Here is a 17,871-nt window from a genome sequence, read left to right on the forward strand (position 1 = left end):
CTGTATGCAACGTTGGGACCGCCCAGCTCCAGCAAAGTCCTTCTGCCCTCTCTGCAGCCTAGCCCCACCCTCAACCAGCTGGTGGGGTCTCTGGCCACAGACTCATGACTTTTCAGCACAAGGTCTGGGTCATTAGTCATGGGATTTCTCCCTGGTGGGTCAGGAGATCAGGCTCCCTCAGATCCACAGGCTACTTTGAGCCCTCAGGGCTGGCGAGGGACAGTGCCCTGGCCAGGTGGCTCAGGGCTAAGGTCTTTCACTGGCCAGGCAGTGGTTAGAAGTGGGGTCAAGAGCAGGTGTCAGGGAGTCACCCAGATCTGGTTCAGGACCTCTGGAAAGTCCTGCCCTCTCTGTCTACCGCAGCTTTCTCGTCTGTAAAGTGGGCATAACAGCATGTATTCCCACAGGGTTGTTGAATGAAATTCAAGTGCTCACCACAGTGCCTGGCACTTAGCAAGTCTCTACTCAAATATTGGCTGAAAGAGAGTCCCCAAGACTTAAGGAAATCACAGCTGCCTCCTCCCCCTCCAACCAGGGCCTGAGGGGAACCAGACACATGCTGAGCTCAGCAATCTCTCTTCCTTTAGGGCAGGTGAAACTCAGGTCCAAGCAGCTGTGGGCTGGGCACAGGAGACCCCCCCCAGGCAGTGCCCAGACAGCCAGCACAGACCATCTCAGCCTTCACTACTTGCTCGAGCTGTGGAGCCCAGGCTGGGGTTTTTTGGAAGGCAACAAAATTAAGGGCTTCAGCCAATGCATCAAAACTGTATGTGTGGGACTCTCAAGGTGCCATTTATATTTATTTCTTAAAAGGTACTTTCCTCAAGAATCTTTGCATTTCTTGCCAAATGGATGGGTTGGGTTATTTCAGCAGCCCATCTAGAACCAGGGGCTTCCCCGACAGAGGACCCGAACTAGAACAAAGAAAAGGCCAAGGACCATATTTGGAGCCATAAAACCCCCATTAGGACACTAAGAATAACTTGCAGAAAGACATTTTATATGAATTGGATACAAATTCACAAAAGCAAGAAAGATCATTCGTCTCCACCCCGAGGGTCCACGGCTGGGGAAGGGGACTGGGTGTGATATGGGGGTGAGCGCCCATCCTATTTAATCTTTATCTTAAATCCACTTCAAAAGCTGGGGATCGGCAGAGTTGGAGGTTTGCCTCTTCCTGTAATTATTTGGTGTCTAGTAAAGTTTTTATGAGTGTCTGTGCAAATAAATGCATTTGATGTGCATTTGTTTTGGCTAGTGCTGCTTTATATAGGAGGCGTGTGCGTCTTCCGTTGGTCCTCAGAAAAGAATGAGAGTGAAAAGAAAAATAAAATCAAGATATCCGGCCCAGGCAGAGGGGCGGAGCCGAGGCAGTCCCACTGCAGACCAGCACCCCTCTGACAAGGGCTCGTGGGCACCGGGATGCCGCCAAATGAGTTTGCAGCCTTTGGGTTTCCTGTGTAGAGTTGCTCAGGGCTGGGAGGCGGGCTTGGTGAAACACAGATTCTAGGAAGGCTTTTTCTGGAAACAGAACTCTGCCTGCCTTTTGATTACTGTCCTCTGGGTATCCTTGGTGAAGAAAAATGAATAATAAACAAGGGTGAGTTTTTGGGGTGTCACGTTATCATTTAAGCGGCAGGGTAAACCTACTTCTCTGGAATTGGAGCTCAGCAGAATCTGGTGGAGCGGCAGGTTGAACGGAGATATGGCTCCCCAGCCCTCTCCGGACAGGGCGGCCGGGTGGGACAGGGTAGGTGCTCCTCCTGTGTGGCTCGGGGAAGCAGGGGTGCTCCCTAAGGGCCAGGAGCCAATCCAGGGTGTCAGGGGCTAGGAGCGCCCATGCCCCTGTCTCACGTGTCCACCTGGCACCCAGGATGCAGCCTGCAGGTGCATTCCGTTTAGCCCATGCTGGCTTGTCTCTCCTCCCAGCACTGCAGTCCTGATTCATTTGTTCTAAAATTATTTTAGCATTTTATTGAAGTATGATATACATATAGAGAAGTACACAGTGCATAAATTTACAAAAGGGACACGGTGATGCCCCCAACACCCCAATCAAGAGAGAGAATGTTCTGGCTCCCCAGAATCTCTCCTCATCCCCCCCACCCCCAGGCACTACCCATCCCTTCCTCCAAGGAAACCACTATCTGGTTTCTAACACCATACGTGAGTTTCATCTGTTTTTGAATTTTATGTAAGTGGAATCGTAGAGTATATGTGTCTTACCATACTTTAATCATGAGATTTTGCATGAAAATATGGATTTTTCTCGTGAAACATCAGAGGTCTGATTATCTTGGACCCTTATTCCAGCAGGGTGTTGATAATCTGGAGCTGAATTGTGCCCTTCCTCCCTCCCCGCAATTAACCCCCACTCCCACCCTGCTCCAGGCAGGACACCTGCCCTCTTCAGTGTCTGGCTTGGTGACTTCTGCTGTAAACCTATGGCTTCTCCCCTGATCTTCAACCCCTCCCCAAAAGGAATTACTGTGTGTACACTGGGGAAGTGCATCCAGAATCTTCTCTTATCCCAGTCCCTTCATCTACATCCAGTACCCTCTGAGGTAGAAATCATGAGACCTTTTAACAGGTGAGGAAATCAGCACCGCAGAGAGGTGAAGTCACTTTTCTGGGGTCACACAGCATTGTAAGTGTCAGATCCTGGATTCAAACCTGGATTGGCTGGACCCCAAACCTCAGGCTCTTGTCACCTCCCCACATGGCTCCCCTGGGCATCCAGGCCCAGGCGTGAACAATCCCCTTCTGCCTCCTTCCAGCAGGGAGGAAGCTGGACTTTTTCCAAAGGAAACGCTGGGAAACACAAAACCCAAAACAGAAAACAGGGCAGGGATGGTTCCCAGGCCCCGGCAGCCTAACCTCGGGTGATGCAAGTCTAGTCTGGGACGGGCTGGTCTGGACTGGTGCGGCCTCCCCAGATGCAGCAAGGGAGGGTGGCATCGTGCCAGTCACTGAATATCCACCACGTGCCAGGCGCTTCCTGTATGTCATCCCCAAATGTTCACAAGGTGCCTACGAGGTAGGTATTATTATTTAGCCCCACTGTACAGATGAGAAAACTGAGGTTCAGAGAGGTCAATGTCTTACCTTGGACCACAAATGTATGAGTGGTATGTCTTTGCTCTGTACCACATTGGCTCAATCTTCATATTGGTGCCCCCTCCACTCTCCTGTTATGATGAGGGTGCAGCCAGATGCTTCCTCTTGGGTGCTCAAAGATTCTGGAGTCTGGCTGGCATGGCTTGGGGCTTAGTTTCAGGAGCCACATGATAGTTCATAGGGCCTCAGTTTCTTCATCGGGAAAGTGGGGATAATATTACTACTTTTCATGACAATTTGGAGGTTCAACGAGGTCTGTGGGCTTTTGAATCTGGAAGAAGTAGCAGTGGTCTGTTAGAGGGGGCAGGAGGGTCACTGGATATGCAAAGGTCCTGAGGCAGGAAAGAACTTGATCCATTGGAAGCCTGTATGGCTGGGTCAGAGGAAGGACGTGGCTGCAGGTGTGGGCAGGAGCCTGACCACGGGACGTTATAGGTCACAACGAGGAGTGTGGACTTGAACCTGAAGGCAGTAGGGAGCCATGGGAGGGTTTAAACAGCTTTGTGCCACGGTCATGTTTGTTTTTTAGGAAGATCTCTCTGGCTGCGATGAGGGGTGAGACCATAGGCAGGAGGCCAAGTGATAAGGCCTTTGGGTTTCAATATCCCTTTTGTATGGAATGAGGTTGGGCGGTCCGCAGAGCAGACCTTATCCTCTAATTTCCCATAGAGGTTGTGTTTCCAGATTCAGGGTTTCATGTTACACAGAGTTATTCTTTCTGGAATGTGTCCCCCGAGCAACCCCGCTGGACCCTCTGTGGAAGGAGGGGCTCTTCTGAATGCAAGATGCACATTTATGCAAAAAAGTAGAGCATCGCAGTCCCGGGGCTTGGCAGTGTCTGTCCCTGAAACAGTCCAGCAACCAACAGATGGAACAGCGTTTAGGAGTTGGGACAGGCTGCAAACATCAATGATAACAATACTTGTAATGATAACAACAATGAACCTTTACTGATGACTTACCATACCAGGCCTTTGTGAAGTCTCTAACATCTGGGACCTCATGGAATCCTAAAATAAGACTGTGAGTTAGCTGGCACTTATACCCATTGCACAGATGAGGAAAGCGAGGCCCAGAGTGGGGAAGTGCCTTGCTCATGGTTACTGAGGGGCAGAACCAGGCTGCCACCTGTGGGTGCTGGGCCACCTCAGAAGGGAGGCGAGCTGGCGTGTTGTTGAACTTTGTGGGATCCAGACAGCGCTGCAACTGTTCCCAGTGCACAGAAAAGCCAGAAAATTCCAACCCAGCATCCTGGCCTCCATCTACACTTCAGCCCACACAATCTGCCCTGCAAAGTTATTCTCCCTGGAAGAACTTGGTAATTCAGGCTTTTCCAAACCCAGCAGAAGCTTCCAAGTCTAGAATCCTCCCAATGGCCTCTAAGGCCTCTTGGCCCGTGTCCACCTCCCTGGCCTCATCCCTACCTCCTTCCCCTCCAGGCTGCACTACATGCCAAGTGTACTGGCCTTATTTCAGCTTCTCAAGCAGCTCCTACTCTCTCCTGCCTGCAGGCTCTGAACAGGCTGTTCCCTTTGCCTGGCAGGCTTTCTCCACTCTCTATTCCTAGCTTACTCCTATTCATCCTTTCTATCTCAGTGTAAATGTCACCACCTCCCAGGAGGCTTCCTTCACTCCCTATACTAGCTTAGGTCTACCTCTTATATGTTTTCAGCAACGTGTGTTTCTGCATCTTGGTGAGATGGGTTATCTGTCTTCCTCACCCTTCTCCCGTCCCCGTGTGGTCTCAGGAAGGAGTGATGGGGAGCACATCCTCAGTGTCAAGGCAGTGAAGGGGATCTGTAAGACGGGGAGGGGACAAGTGCCCTTGAAATATAACACGGTCCACATTGTGCTTGCTCGGTGGTTGGAGCTATGCGTCTCCCCTGTAGACCAGCTGAGAACTCAAGGCAAGAAACGACTTCTCACAGCATAAGATGAGTCTGATTTCTTGTACTGAATGAGCGTCCCATTTCGTCCCCCCTTCGCTGCCTTCCCTTCTCCGGGGGAGCGCTAAGAATGGGGAAGAAGAAAGCTTGGACTCACAGCCCATGCTGGAGAAGACGCACATGGAGACTTGGGCTTGCTAGATTCTAGGGGAGGGTAGAATGATCTGGGGAAACTGAGGCAGCAGGGTCTTGGGGATGGGGGAGGAGCTAAGGGGCCTGGGGGTGGGAGATGGCAGAGGGTGAGGAAAGGAGAGGCTGTTCTCTGTTTCTGGGGATTCTTTTTTTTTTTTAATTTTTAAAGATTGAGGTATAGTTGATATACCTGGGGATTCTTGATGGCAACCATAGAGGCAACTCCTGGGGGCGCTGTGGTGTCTCAGTGCAAGCGGACAAGAAGAGGTAGCTGGGAGCCTGGTCCCCATCATAAGCACCGAGTGCATGGTGGTGACCGTCAGGGCTCCAACCATAAGGCCTCAAGCCCTTGTCTGCCACCCCTGAGCGGAGGCCAGATTCCCATGGAAGGAGGTCATTGTGTGGGCAATTGGAAGGTGACAGCCCTGAGGGGACCCCGCAAAAGGAAACCTGTGTTTTCAGGGTGTTAAGGCATGGGAGCAATTTTAAAAATCTGTTTTCAACCATTTCTTTGAGAAGCTCATTTCTTTTTAATAAAAGAACGTTAAGAAGTACAACACAAACAAGAGCCTTTTATTTATTTTTATTTTTATTTTTTTTAATATCTTTATTGGAGTATAATTGCTTTACAGCGCTGTGTTAGTTTCTGCTGTATAACAAGGTGAATCAGCTGTGTGTATACATATATCCCCATATCCCCTCCCTCTTGCACCTCCCTCACACCCAAGCAAGAGCCTTTTAGACAATAAATGTTTTCTGCATTTAGGAAGCGCCCCTTCGGGGGGACGGAAGGCTTCATGGGAGTCTCAGGGCCCTGAGGTCTGAGTTCTAGGTTGTGTGGGAGCCCAGAACAGTCCAGGCTGCCCAAGGAGAGCCAGGCTGGGGGACCGTGGTGATGGGAGATGATTCCATTATGCCCTGAACATGTGAGGAGGGATGGAGAACACCCTGCATTTGCCTAACAAGAAGATATTCCCAAATGTTTTTGGCCAATTTGAGTATAGAAACTCCAGACAAAGAAACTGTCAAATGCCTACTTAAATTATTAATTTTATGAGTTGGGTATTACCTGCAAAATTATAATAACAGTTTTTATTATTATAATTTTGGATGTTTATAACAGTAACCTGACAAACGGGTTAAAAGGAGATAGTAAATATAAATATTGTTTTTTTCTTGCAGTTTCTGAGACAGTTTAGTTTCAGACTCTTCACTTGCATTTCTTCCTTTTTTTATTATTGTTTTTAATTGTGATGAAATACACATAACATAAAACTTACCATCTTAACTATTTTTAAGTGTACAGTGGCATTAAGTATATTCACACCGGTTGTACGGCCGTCACTCATTTCCAGAACTCCTGTCATCTTGCAAAAGCCAGGACATGGAAGCAACATAAATGTCCATCGACAGACGAATGGATAAAGAAGATGTGGTACATATATACAACGGAGTATTACTCAGCCATAACAAGGAACGAAATTGGGTCATTTGTAGAGACGTGGATGGACCTAGAGTCTGTCATACAGAGTGAAGTAGGTCAGAAAGAGAAAAACAAATATATATTAACGCGTATATGTGGAATCTAGAAAAATGGTACCGATGAACCTATTTGCAGGACAGGAACAGAGACGCAGACATAGAGAACGGACGTGTGGACATGGGTGGGGGAAGGGGGGGTGGGATGTACTGGGAGGTTGGGATTGACATATATACACTACCATGTGTAAAACAGATAGCCAGCGGGAACCTGCTGTGTAGTGCAGGGAGCTCAGCTCCGTGCTCCGTGGTGACCTAGAGGGGTGGGATGTGGGAGTGGGAGGGAGGTCCAAGAGGGAGGGGATGTATGTGTACGTATAGCTGATTCACTTTGTCGTACAGCAGAAACTGACACAACATTGTAAAGCAACTATACTCCAATTAAAAAAAAAACCTGAAACTCTGTCCCCAGTAAACAATAACTTCCTATTCTCTCCTTCCTCGACCCCCTGGCAACCACCATTCAACTTTCTGTCTCTATGAATTTGACTACTCTAGGTATCTTACTTAGGTGTAATCATACATATTTGTTCATTTGTGACGGCTTATTTCACTTAACATAATGTCCTTGAGGTTCATCTGTGTTACAGCATGTGTCAGAAATTCCTTCTTTTTTAAGACTGAATAGTATTCCATTGTACATATATACCACATTTTGTTTATCCATTTATCTGTCAGTGGACACTTGAGTTGCTTCCACCCCTTGGCTATGGTGAATAACGTGGCTATGAACATGAGTAGACAAATATCTCTTCAAATCCCTGCTTTCAGTTCTTTTGGGTGTATACCGAGAATTCGATTTGCTGGATCATATGGTGATTCTATTTTAATTGTTTTGAGGAAGCACCATACTGTTTTCCACAGTGGCTGCACCATTTTACACTTCCACCAACAGTACACAAGTGTTCCAATTTCTCCAACTCCTCTGTTTTTTGATAGTAGTGTCCTAATTGGTGTGACGTGGTGTCATCGTAGTTTTGATTTACACGTCCCCAATGAATAGTGATGCTAAGCATTTTTTAAAAATATTTATTTATTTATTTCTATTATTTTTGGCTGCATCGGGTCTTAGTTGCGGTGCATGGGCTCTTTGTTGCAGTGTGCCGGCTTCTCTCTGGTTGTGGCATGTGGGCTTAGTAGTTGTGGCCCACAGGCTTAGTTGCCCCGTGGCATGTGGGATCTTAGTTCCCCGACCAGGGATTGAACCCATGTCCCCTGCATTGGAAGGCTGGTTCTTAACCACTGGACCACCAAGGAAGTCCCAGATGCTAAGCATTTTTTCATGTGCTTATTGACCATTTGTATACCTTCTTTGGAAAAATGTCTATCAAGTCTTTCCCTCGTGTTTGGTGGGGTTTTGGGTTGTTGTTTTTTTTTCTTAATTTTTGTGTATTTATTTATTTATTTTTGGCTGCATTGGGTCTTCGTTGCTGCATGCAGGCTGTCTGTAGTTGCGGCGAGCAGGGTCTACTCTTTGTTGTGGTGCGTGGGCTTCCCATTGCGGTGGCTTCTCCTGTTGTGGAGCACGGGCTCTAGGCGTGCAGGCTTCAGTAATTGTGGCTCATGGCTCTAGAGCACAGGCTCAGTAGTTGTGGCACACGGGCTTCAGTAGTTGTGGCTCATGGCTCTAGAGCGCAGGCTCAGTAGTTGTGGCGCACGGGTTTAGTTGCTCCGTGGCATGTGGGATCTTCCCGGACCTGGGATTGAACCCATGTCCCCTGCATTGGCAGGTGGATTCTTAACCACTGTGCCACCAGGGAAGGCCCGGGGTTTTTGGTTGTTGTTGAGTTATAGGAGTTCTTTACATATTCTGGATATTAACCTCTTATCAAATATATGATTTGCAAATATTTCTCCCATACAGCGGGTTGTATTTTCACTCTGTTGATCATGTCCTTTAATGCACAGAAATTTTCAATTTTGAGGTCCAATTTGTCTATTTTTGCTTTCGTTGCCTGTGCTTCACCTGCATTTGTGAAGCTGTGTCCTTTGTCATTACGAAGCCACTGTTCAAAATGTTCAGCATCACTTTCCAAAACACCTCTCTCCACTTCTAAGTTGTTTGACACGCAAATTCATGCTTAGTGCGGTAATTATCCCAGCCACAAATACCACTTTGCCACACATGATGGCACTGGCCTCTACTTATTCTCCTTGTAGGTACACACTCATAATCTGCAGAGCTTCTATACTGCATCATAAAGTGAGTTGTGAAAGGCTTGTTTGCAACAGTGTGCAACCCCTGTGTGTGCCAGGCCACACTCCCAGGAGAAATTCTAAAGCTACACGAAATTACTTCATCTCTTTTAGCCCATTTGTCAGCTTACTGCGATTAACATCCAAAATGAGCACCCAGTGAGGTCATTTCAGGCTAATGCGTCTTCCGCAAACAGTGTTCTGTTGGTCAAATGAAATAATTGAGAGAATATCCCATAATACAACATGCTTTGGAAAGAGGCAAATATAAGGAATAATTTTGGGGGGAAAAGCTCTACTTTCTATTCTAGCTGTAGAATAATTAATATAAAATAATAACAATAATAATAGCAGCAGAAATAATCACCATTTGTCGGGAGCCACTCCAGCCTGGCTCTGAGCTCATTGCTTCACACACATTCTCACTGAATGCACACACCAGCCTTACGAGGAAGTTGCTCGCATAGTTCCCCATCTACAGATGGGGAAATTGAGGCTCAGGCAGTTGAAGACACATGCTGGGAGAGCTGGGATTTGAACCTGTGTCTTTCAGAACCCAGGCTTTTAATCACTACACATTTCTGCTTTTATCTACCTGGTTTATGCCAGGCTATGAGCGCCCGGCACTGGTGTGACCCAGAGAGGAACCTGCCCAAGTGGTAGTGGGGGTTAAAATCCTCCTACTTCGCTCAAGCAAAGTTGGCTGCAGGGCTGGGGCCCCTACCCAGCTTGGTTCCTTCTGCCTGGTGGTTGGTAGCCCTTCCCAGGGTACAGGCTGATATGGGGAGGGGGCAGCACAGGTGGCCCCTCCTGACCTCTGCTCAGGCGGGTTAGAACCAACTCACCAACAGGCACTTGGAAGGAGAAGGGGAAGAAAGTTACCAGTCGGGTCAATTTTACACAAAGAGGTGACAACATGAAAACATCAGAGGCACAAGAGACCCTGGGTTGCCTCTGGCTTTGTTAAAAGGAGCTTATATTTTTATTTTTGGTAAGCTTTTTTTTTTATTATGGAAAATTTCAAACATATATAAAAGTAAAGAGAATAATATACCTATCACCCAGCTTCAACAATTATAACTCATGCCCAATCTCGTTTCATCTACATTCCACCCCAATTCCTCTATCCCAGTGGATTATTTTGAAGCAAATCCCAGATACTCTAACATCTCAACCATAGCTATTTGGCTATATCTTTCTAAAAGTTAAGAAAATCTTTTTTAAAAAAGAAGGCTATAGCCATAATACCATTATCACAGCTGGAGAAATTATTATCATCACACATATCTAGTCATTGTTTACATTTCTTTGACGGTCTCATAAATGTTTTTTGTACCTTGTAAAAACGTCCATATATGTCCCTTAAGTCCCTTTTAATCTATAAGCCCCTCCCCCCCCACCTCTCTGCCCTTGTCATTTATTTGTTGAAGGAAACTGGTTGTTTGTCCTGTAGAGTTTTCCTCAATCTGGATTGTATTCCTGTGAGTTCCTTTAACATGTTCCTCTGTCCTCTGTATTTCCTGTAATTAGATCTAAGGCTTGATGAGATTCAGGTTCGATTTTTGGCCACAATACTTCACAGGAGGTATCCTGTCCTTCCATCAGGAGGCCCATAATGTCTTGTGATCTCTGTTTTTGTGAAGTTAGCAGTCATTGATGTTCATTGCCCAAGTTCATTCTTTCATTGGGGATTGCAAAGTGATGATATTCTAATTCTGTCTTCCTTCTTCATTTATTAGCTGGAATACTTGTAAAAGCGAAACTTCTCTTCTTCAACTCTTTAGTTACCCCAAGGTACAGTACAATATCCTTCATACATACGATACAGATAGTACAAAGACTTGATTCTTTAATAGTTCTCAAATACTGAGTTGGTTTCCTGACATCCTTGGAGTTATTTTTTATTGAGTTATTATTATTATTATTTTAGTATCATTATGAACATAGGGATTTAATGTTATTTGGTGTGTTTCAGTTCCCTGCAATTATTATTCTTATTGATACTCAAATGATCCCACTTGACCAGAGTGAAGCTCTTTGGGTTGGCTCCTGTAGCCTTTTGACCTCAGTAGACTTTGATAACTTCTTTGCTTTCTGGAATAGCAAGATGCCCAGGTTTGTCTTGGACATTTTCTGCCCCAGACCTGGAATCAGCCATTTCTTCAAGGATCCCTGGTTTCTTTGAGTGGGGAGTGGTATTTAGAGACCACAATCAAGGTTTAAGTGATGCTTATTGCCATTGGGTTGTTCATTGTTTCTGGGCATTTTCAGTGGACAGAGCTAGAAAATACATATGTTTTTTTAAAGATAGAATATATCGTGAGTCATAACTACCAAAACTTGGAAGCAACAAAGATGTCCTTTAGAAGGTGAATGGATAAACAAACTAGTATATCCACACAATGGAACGCTATTCAGTGGTAAAAAGAAATGAGGTATCAAGCAATGAAAAGACATAAAGGAGACTTAACTGCATATTGCTAGGTGAGAGAAGTCAATCTGAAAAGGCTACATATTGTATGATTCCAATTATATGATATTCTGGAAAAGGCAAGACTCTGGAGACAGATCCGTGGTTGCCAGGAGTTGGGGGGTGGGTGGGAGGGGTGAACAGGCAGAACACAGAGGATTTTTAGGGCACGGAAACTATTCTGTATGATACTACAATGGTGGATACATGTCATTATATGTTTGTCAAAACCCTTAAAATGTGCAGCACCTAGACTGAATCGTAATATCAACTATGGACCTTGGGTCATAATTATATATCAATATTAGCTCATCACTTGTAACAAGTGTACTCCACTAATGCAAGATGTTAAATAATGGGGGAAATTGGGGGAGGCGGAGATGAAGGGGTATATGGGAAGTCTTGGTACTTTCTATTCAATTTTTCTGTAACCCTAAAACTGCTAAAAAAATAAAGTCTGTTAATTTATTTTCAAAATATGAGTTCAATTGACATTTCTAATTTAAATTCAGGGCTATAGTGTTTTTACTTATTCTCATCCATCTTACGTCTGCATATCCTTTCTCCCATGCTGTGTGTCCTTTCTTCCCACTTCCCAGTGAAAGATACACTCATTTGCTAAGTCCTACTCCACATAACACTCTCAGATGAGGATACCAATACCACCAAAAATGCAATTATTGATTGTTTTCTTTTGCAGTTTATTTATTTTTGCTTTGCCTTTAGGGAATATCTTATTAGGGATGGACAGTCAAAACTGCTGTGTTTTAGTCATTTGGAGGAATTTCTCTCCATGTATTTATCACCAACTTGCCATAAGTTAGCTTTTTGTTTGTTTGTTTTCCTTTTGTTATTTGGAATTTCTTTTCCAAACATTTAACATGTTTAAAATATGGTTATGTAGAATATTTCCATGGTTTCCAACTCAGGTCCACAAATCATGGAATATTACAAGTAGTCTAGCTTCTGTCTCTGCCTCTCTACCCTGTTCCCTTTCTCTCCTGTTAGATAACTTTTGCTGCTTCAAATTTTTAATTTATCCTTTCATTTTATTTATTTCTTAATATATATTTATTTATTTTATTTTATTTTTGGCTGTGTCGGGTCTTAGTTGCGGCATGCGGGATCTTCGTTGCGGGATGCGGGCTTCTCTCTAGTTGAGGCGCACAGGCTCAGTAGTGGTGCCGCATGGGCTCAGTAGTTGTGTCACGGGAGCTTAGTTGCCCTGAAGCACGTAGGATCTTAGTTCCCCGACCAGGGATCGAACCCGCGTCCCCTGCATTGGAAGGCAGATTCTTAACCACTGGACGATCAGGGAACTCCCTATCCTTTCATTTTAAAATGTAATGCCTCCTCTTTTCTTAGATAAATAAGAGTATAGTATACACACTCTTCTCCAAATTTTAAACCAAATTTCTTTCTAGTCAAGCTCCAAATACTGACAGAGGAAGGCCTGACCCCAGACTTTGTACACGGTCAGAATCCACCCAGTCTGAGATACATTATTTCTGTTCTTTGTTGAGGGCCTACTGCTATTTCCAGGTTTGTATAAAAAGATTTCTGTGTGTTAGTTGAGCCTTTAAACAATCCCATGAGGTAGGTATTATTCCCCTATTTTGCAGAAGTGAAAACTGGAGCTTAACGAACTGGGATTTGAACTCCTGTCTCCCTGATTTCACCCATTTGTTCATAAGTATTTCCAAAGCTCCTAACTCTGTTTCAGACCCCATCCCAGGTACTGGGATTCAGAGATGAACCAGGCAGGGTCCTGTCCTCATGGGGCTCACATCTAGGGGATCATTCATGTCTGAGCATCTGTTCATCTGTCGGTCCACCACTGCACAGGGAACGCCTCAAGGGAATCTGTCTGATCCACTCAAAGTGAGAGCCCCGCACAGCAGAAACCAGTGGATGTTTGTTGAATGAATAAATAAATAAATGAAGAAAGAAGGTTGAAAGGAGAACAAAGCTTGTGGTTGTTATGGAAGTTTTATGCCTCTTATACTCAGAAACCTTTGTTAAAAATTTAATAACTTTTAAATTATGGATATAATGCACCTCATTATAGAAAATTTGGAAACTATAGAAAAGCGCAAATGAGAAAATAAAAATAATCCATAATACTAGCCCCCAAAGTTAGTCTTTTTGTGTATTCCTTTGGTCTTTTTTATGTATGAATATCTTTTTTTTTTTTTTTTGAATATCTTTTTTTAAGATACAACATTTGGATCTTGCTATATATCTATATCTATATATATATAGATAGATAGATAGATCTGTAATTTGCATTTAAAAAACTCACTAACGATGTATCATGAACATTTTCCTAATCGAACATCTTTTCAAACCTAAGTGTCTACTTAGAGGTTGGATTTATTTTCACCAGTGACTACATCCTTTACCATATAAAATAATTATAAACTCAAGACTGAGGTTAAATCATAATGAGAAGAATATTTAGCAGGCTTCTAGGCAGCGCACTGGGCCTCAGCCATGACCATACAATCTTTCCCCGGCAAACGCCCAGGGAAATGCCTTGAGAATGTCAGCTGGAGGCGTCAGCCTTACTTGGCTCCTTTAATACTCGGAGTTATGTTATCAGCACATTCACTTTCTACAGTTCTGATCTCTGCAGATACCACTAAAATTCTCTCTTGGCTGCAGAGGAACTGTATACAGGCATCAGAGTGTGATTAAAGGCTGTCTCTGGAGTCAGACTCACCCTAAGCCCGGCTCCACATGAGATGGCTGTGTGATCTCGGCAAGGAAATTCACCTCTCTTGGCTTCAGCTCCCTCATCTGTAACACAGAGCAGCACCTGTTCACACCTCCACTGGCGGTCACGGGGACTCAATAGCACAATGCCTGGCACATGATAAGTCACCAATAAATATCAGGTATTATAACTTGTGTTTGGAGCGTTTTCTCTTCTATCCAAGTGGCATTTGCCATTCTCTGGTGTGAGGGTTGCTCTTGACAACTCGTCTTGATAGAAAGATATGAAGCAACTGGGTGACCACCCATCTTAGAAGGAAGCATTGGACACAAGGGTCTCAGGTGTGCCCTGACTCCACCCTGACCTTAAGCAGTCAGGCATCCTAAACACATTGACAGGGGATTATGACTTTATTTTGTTTCTAAATTCATCAAAATACTACACAAGTAATCATGGAATCCAATATCACATAGTAACGAAGTTTCTGGTCCTTGGAGCTAGACAATGAAGGTTCAAATCTCTGCCTCCTTACTTACTATCTGTATCATTTTGAACAAACTATTTCCCGTCTCTGAGCTGCAGCTTCCTCATTAGTAAGTTGGAGATAACTGCGGGGGACAGATTTTCCCCCTCCCATCCAGCATCCATTACCCTGCTTTTGCTGTTGCTTTGGGAGAACCAATTCTCTCCTACCCTAAACTGTGATTTCACTCCCTGGCTCTGTGATGGGGGCATGTGACCTGGGCTTAAGCCAATCAGTGCACCCATCACCTGACCACAGAGATTGGTTGGTGGGTGGTCATGTGACCCAGGCCAGTCCGATGGAGTACCCCTTAGGGCCTTTGAGAACCACTTCTTTTCCATAGCCTTGCAGTTGTGAGGGTGTGACTGGCTCCTGCTTCAAAGCCATCTTGCTCCCAAATGGAAACATGCTCCAGGGGAATAGAGTCAAGAGAAACGAGTTGTGGACAAATTTTGAGCCCCTGCTTGAAGCCCAATCATGATTTTCCATTGACACAAGTGAATTAATCCTCTTTCTTTGCTTAAACCAGTTTGAATTGGGTATTCAAACTGGGTATTCTGTCACTTTCAACTGAAAGAATCCTGCAATTGTACCTGGGTATTCTGTCACTTTGAGCTGAAAGAATCCTGTCTCCCAGAATTGTTATAAGGATTAGATAAGGAAACATATAGAAAGCCCTCAGTGCAGTACTTGGAACAAAGTATGTGCTTAATAAATGGTAGTTATTTATATTGTTGTCGTCATAACTTTGTAGAAAAGCAAGAAAATCAGATAAAACAAAAAATATCGGAAAAAAGTGCACATTATTCCTAATTTCACCTCTTAGGGATAATCAAGTAAATATTTTGAAATATTCTTCTTCCACACATTTTCATATATATAGATTCATAAAAACCAAAATGGGATTATTCTCTAATACTGTATTATAACCTATTTCACTCAGAAATCAAACACATCACAAAGATATATCTGCACAGCACAGTCGTTCGTAACAGCGGCATAGCATTCTATGTATTTGTTGAAGATTCAGATCATCTCCAAGTTATTTTTGTATTAATGATGTTGTGATGGCATTTTCTGTCATCTGTCAATCGATTGATCTGTATCTTGATGCATTTCATAATTTTCTAATGATCAGTTTCTAAGACTAGGATTGCAGAGTCAAAGAGTTTCACAGATTTAAAAACCTACCTTGTAATTTTTATTGGAATGCTTAGTTTTTGAATAAAACACATGTCTTGGCCTTTTCAGGATGCTATAACAGAATACCAGAGTCCGAGTGGCTTATAAACAACAGAAATTCATTTCTTACAGTTCTGGAGGCTAAGAAGTCCAAGATCAGTGGATTTGGTGCCTGGTGAGGACTCTTCCTGATTCGTAGACACCTGTGTCCTCACGTGGTGGAAGGGGTGAGAGAGCTCCCTGGGGTCTCTCTTCTATAGACACTAATCCCATTCGTGAGGATGGAGCCCTCATGACCTAATCACCTCCCAAAAGCCCCACCTCCAAATACCATCACATTGGGGATTAGGCTTCAACCTTGAATTTGGGTGGGGATACAAACATTTAGCCCGTAGCAGTATTATCAAACATTTAAGTGTCTTTCCCAGATGGCAGGGATCCCAATTCTGTGGGCTCCAAATCTTCTCTGCATCAGACACTCTTACAGGTCTGATGTCATGAGTTTTCATGACTCCCCCGGAGGGGAAGGACGGTGATCCCGTCAGATTTCCTTCTGATTGCATCAGCCTAGGATGACAGGAAGCAGGACCTTGCTAGCTCAGAGCATCAGGAGACCTAGCACCTTGCAGGGCCCCATCCTTTCGGGTGTTTCAGGGAGACCCCAAGGGGTGTAGAATGTGCACCCACAGGTAAGTCCTGGTTGTCACTTTACTTTGAAAGGAAAATATAGAATTGATTTATTTGCAGATGACATGATCATCCATGTAGAAAAAGCCAATGTAATCTACAAAAAAGCTGCTAAAACTAATTATTGAGATATAATTCACGCAAGTCCTGGCTGTCGTTTGACAATTCCTTCACCCTGCCTCACCTCCTATGCCATTGCCCTGTGAACAAACTTCACCACCGTGGCCACTGGCCACACAGAGACACTCCTCCCCGTGGACCTCCTGTGCGCTGTGTGATGACCTTGGAAGGGAAGGGGAGCTCATTCCTCCGGCTTCTGTTTGGTTAGGGGCATCCGCAGCAGCTCTGCTTGGGCACGTGAAGGGGCAGAGTTTAGTGACGTGAGGCGTCCTTCCGCACAGTTCTTTTTCTCCCCAGGGAGCAGTCACACTGTCAGGAGAGCTGTGTCCACGTGGGTGCTGAGCCACACTGCCACCCACGGCAGTCACATCCTGCCCACGCCCCGCTCTGCTCCTCAGGCCCTGGGCTCAGTCTGGCTCTTTTCCTCTCCCAGGGGCCCACTGCTCCTCCCCGACACTCTGCTCCCATGCTCCCCCAGGCGGTCACATGTCACACGTCCGAACCCACAGTGGATGAGCTTCACACCTACGCCAGGATGCTGCTGGGTCCTCAGTGGGCGCAGTGGCAGCTGAGCAGAGGCGTGTTGCTGAACTTCGACGTGGCTGCCCCCAGCGGGAGGGGCCGTTCCCGTGATGCAGATGCAGAGATGGTGGTCCAGAGAGGACCACACCTGCCCAAGTTCTCACCTCAAGTTATGGTGGAGCCAGAATTTGTGCCATTTCCCTCTGATGCCAAGTTCTGTGCTAGTTCTGCCGTGTCCTCCAGGACTGGCCATTTCCCGCCAGCTTCTGAAACCCACGAGGGGAGAGGCTCTGAGCCGGGAGGCGGGTAGGTGAAGGGATGTGAGAAGCGTGAATGGCATGGCGCTCTGCACAACGGTAACTGGGCAACTTCTCCCACCCACATCCCTGGACTCCAGTCCCACACACTCGGTCCCCAGGGCCACCCGTGGGAACCTTCTCTTCCTCAAATCCTACTACCAGACCCAGCTTTCTGCCCCTGGGGCTTCTGGGTTCAGGGGCCCTTCACCTGCCTGAGCCCTGGGTGGTGTTGGGATGGGGTTGGGCGGGAGGGAGGCTGGGTGTTGACAGGCAGCTGGGCTCACCGGGCTGTGGGCCTGGCCCCCTCCCCCCGCCCCTCCTCCCCATCCCAGCTGGCTCCGAAAGGGAAGCGGGGTGGGGGCAACTTCACAGGGAAACTTTTGTTCTTTGCCCAGAACAGACACAGGCTGGGGACCGAGCTT

The 17,871-nt window shown here is 45.5% G+C and overlaps 1 protein-coding gene across 5 annotated transcripts in view; it reads left to right on the forward strand.

The window, feature by feature from the left end:
* Positions 1 to 17,871, forward strand: part of LOC309663633 (uncharacterized protein) — a 33,264-nt gene that overhangs the window by 5,859 nt on the left and 9,534 nt on the right. For 2 of the 5 annotated variants that reach the window (XR_014265372.1, XR_014265373.1), the window contains exon 2: positions 15,954 to 17,456. The exons of 2 other annotated variants lie outside the window; for them this stretch is intronic. The gene's annotated coding sequence lies outside the window, so the exon portion shown is untranslated. Of the gene's footprint in view, positions 1 to 587; positions 11,515 to 15,953; positions 17,457 to 17,871 lie in introns of those variants that run through there. One more of the 5 variants, XR_014265370.1, reaches the window with a different exon arrangement.

Source organism: Balaenoptera physalus (assembly GCF_965194825.1).
Source record: "Balaenoptera physalus genome assembly, chromosome: 7".
NCBI lineage: Eukaryota > Metazoa > Chordata > Mammalia > Artiodactyla > Balaenopteridae > Balaenoptera > Balaenoptera physalus.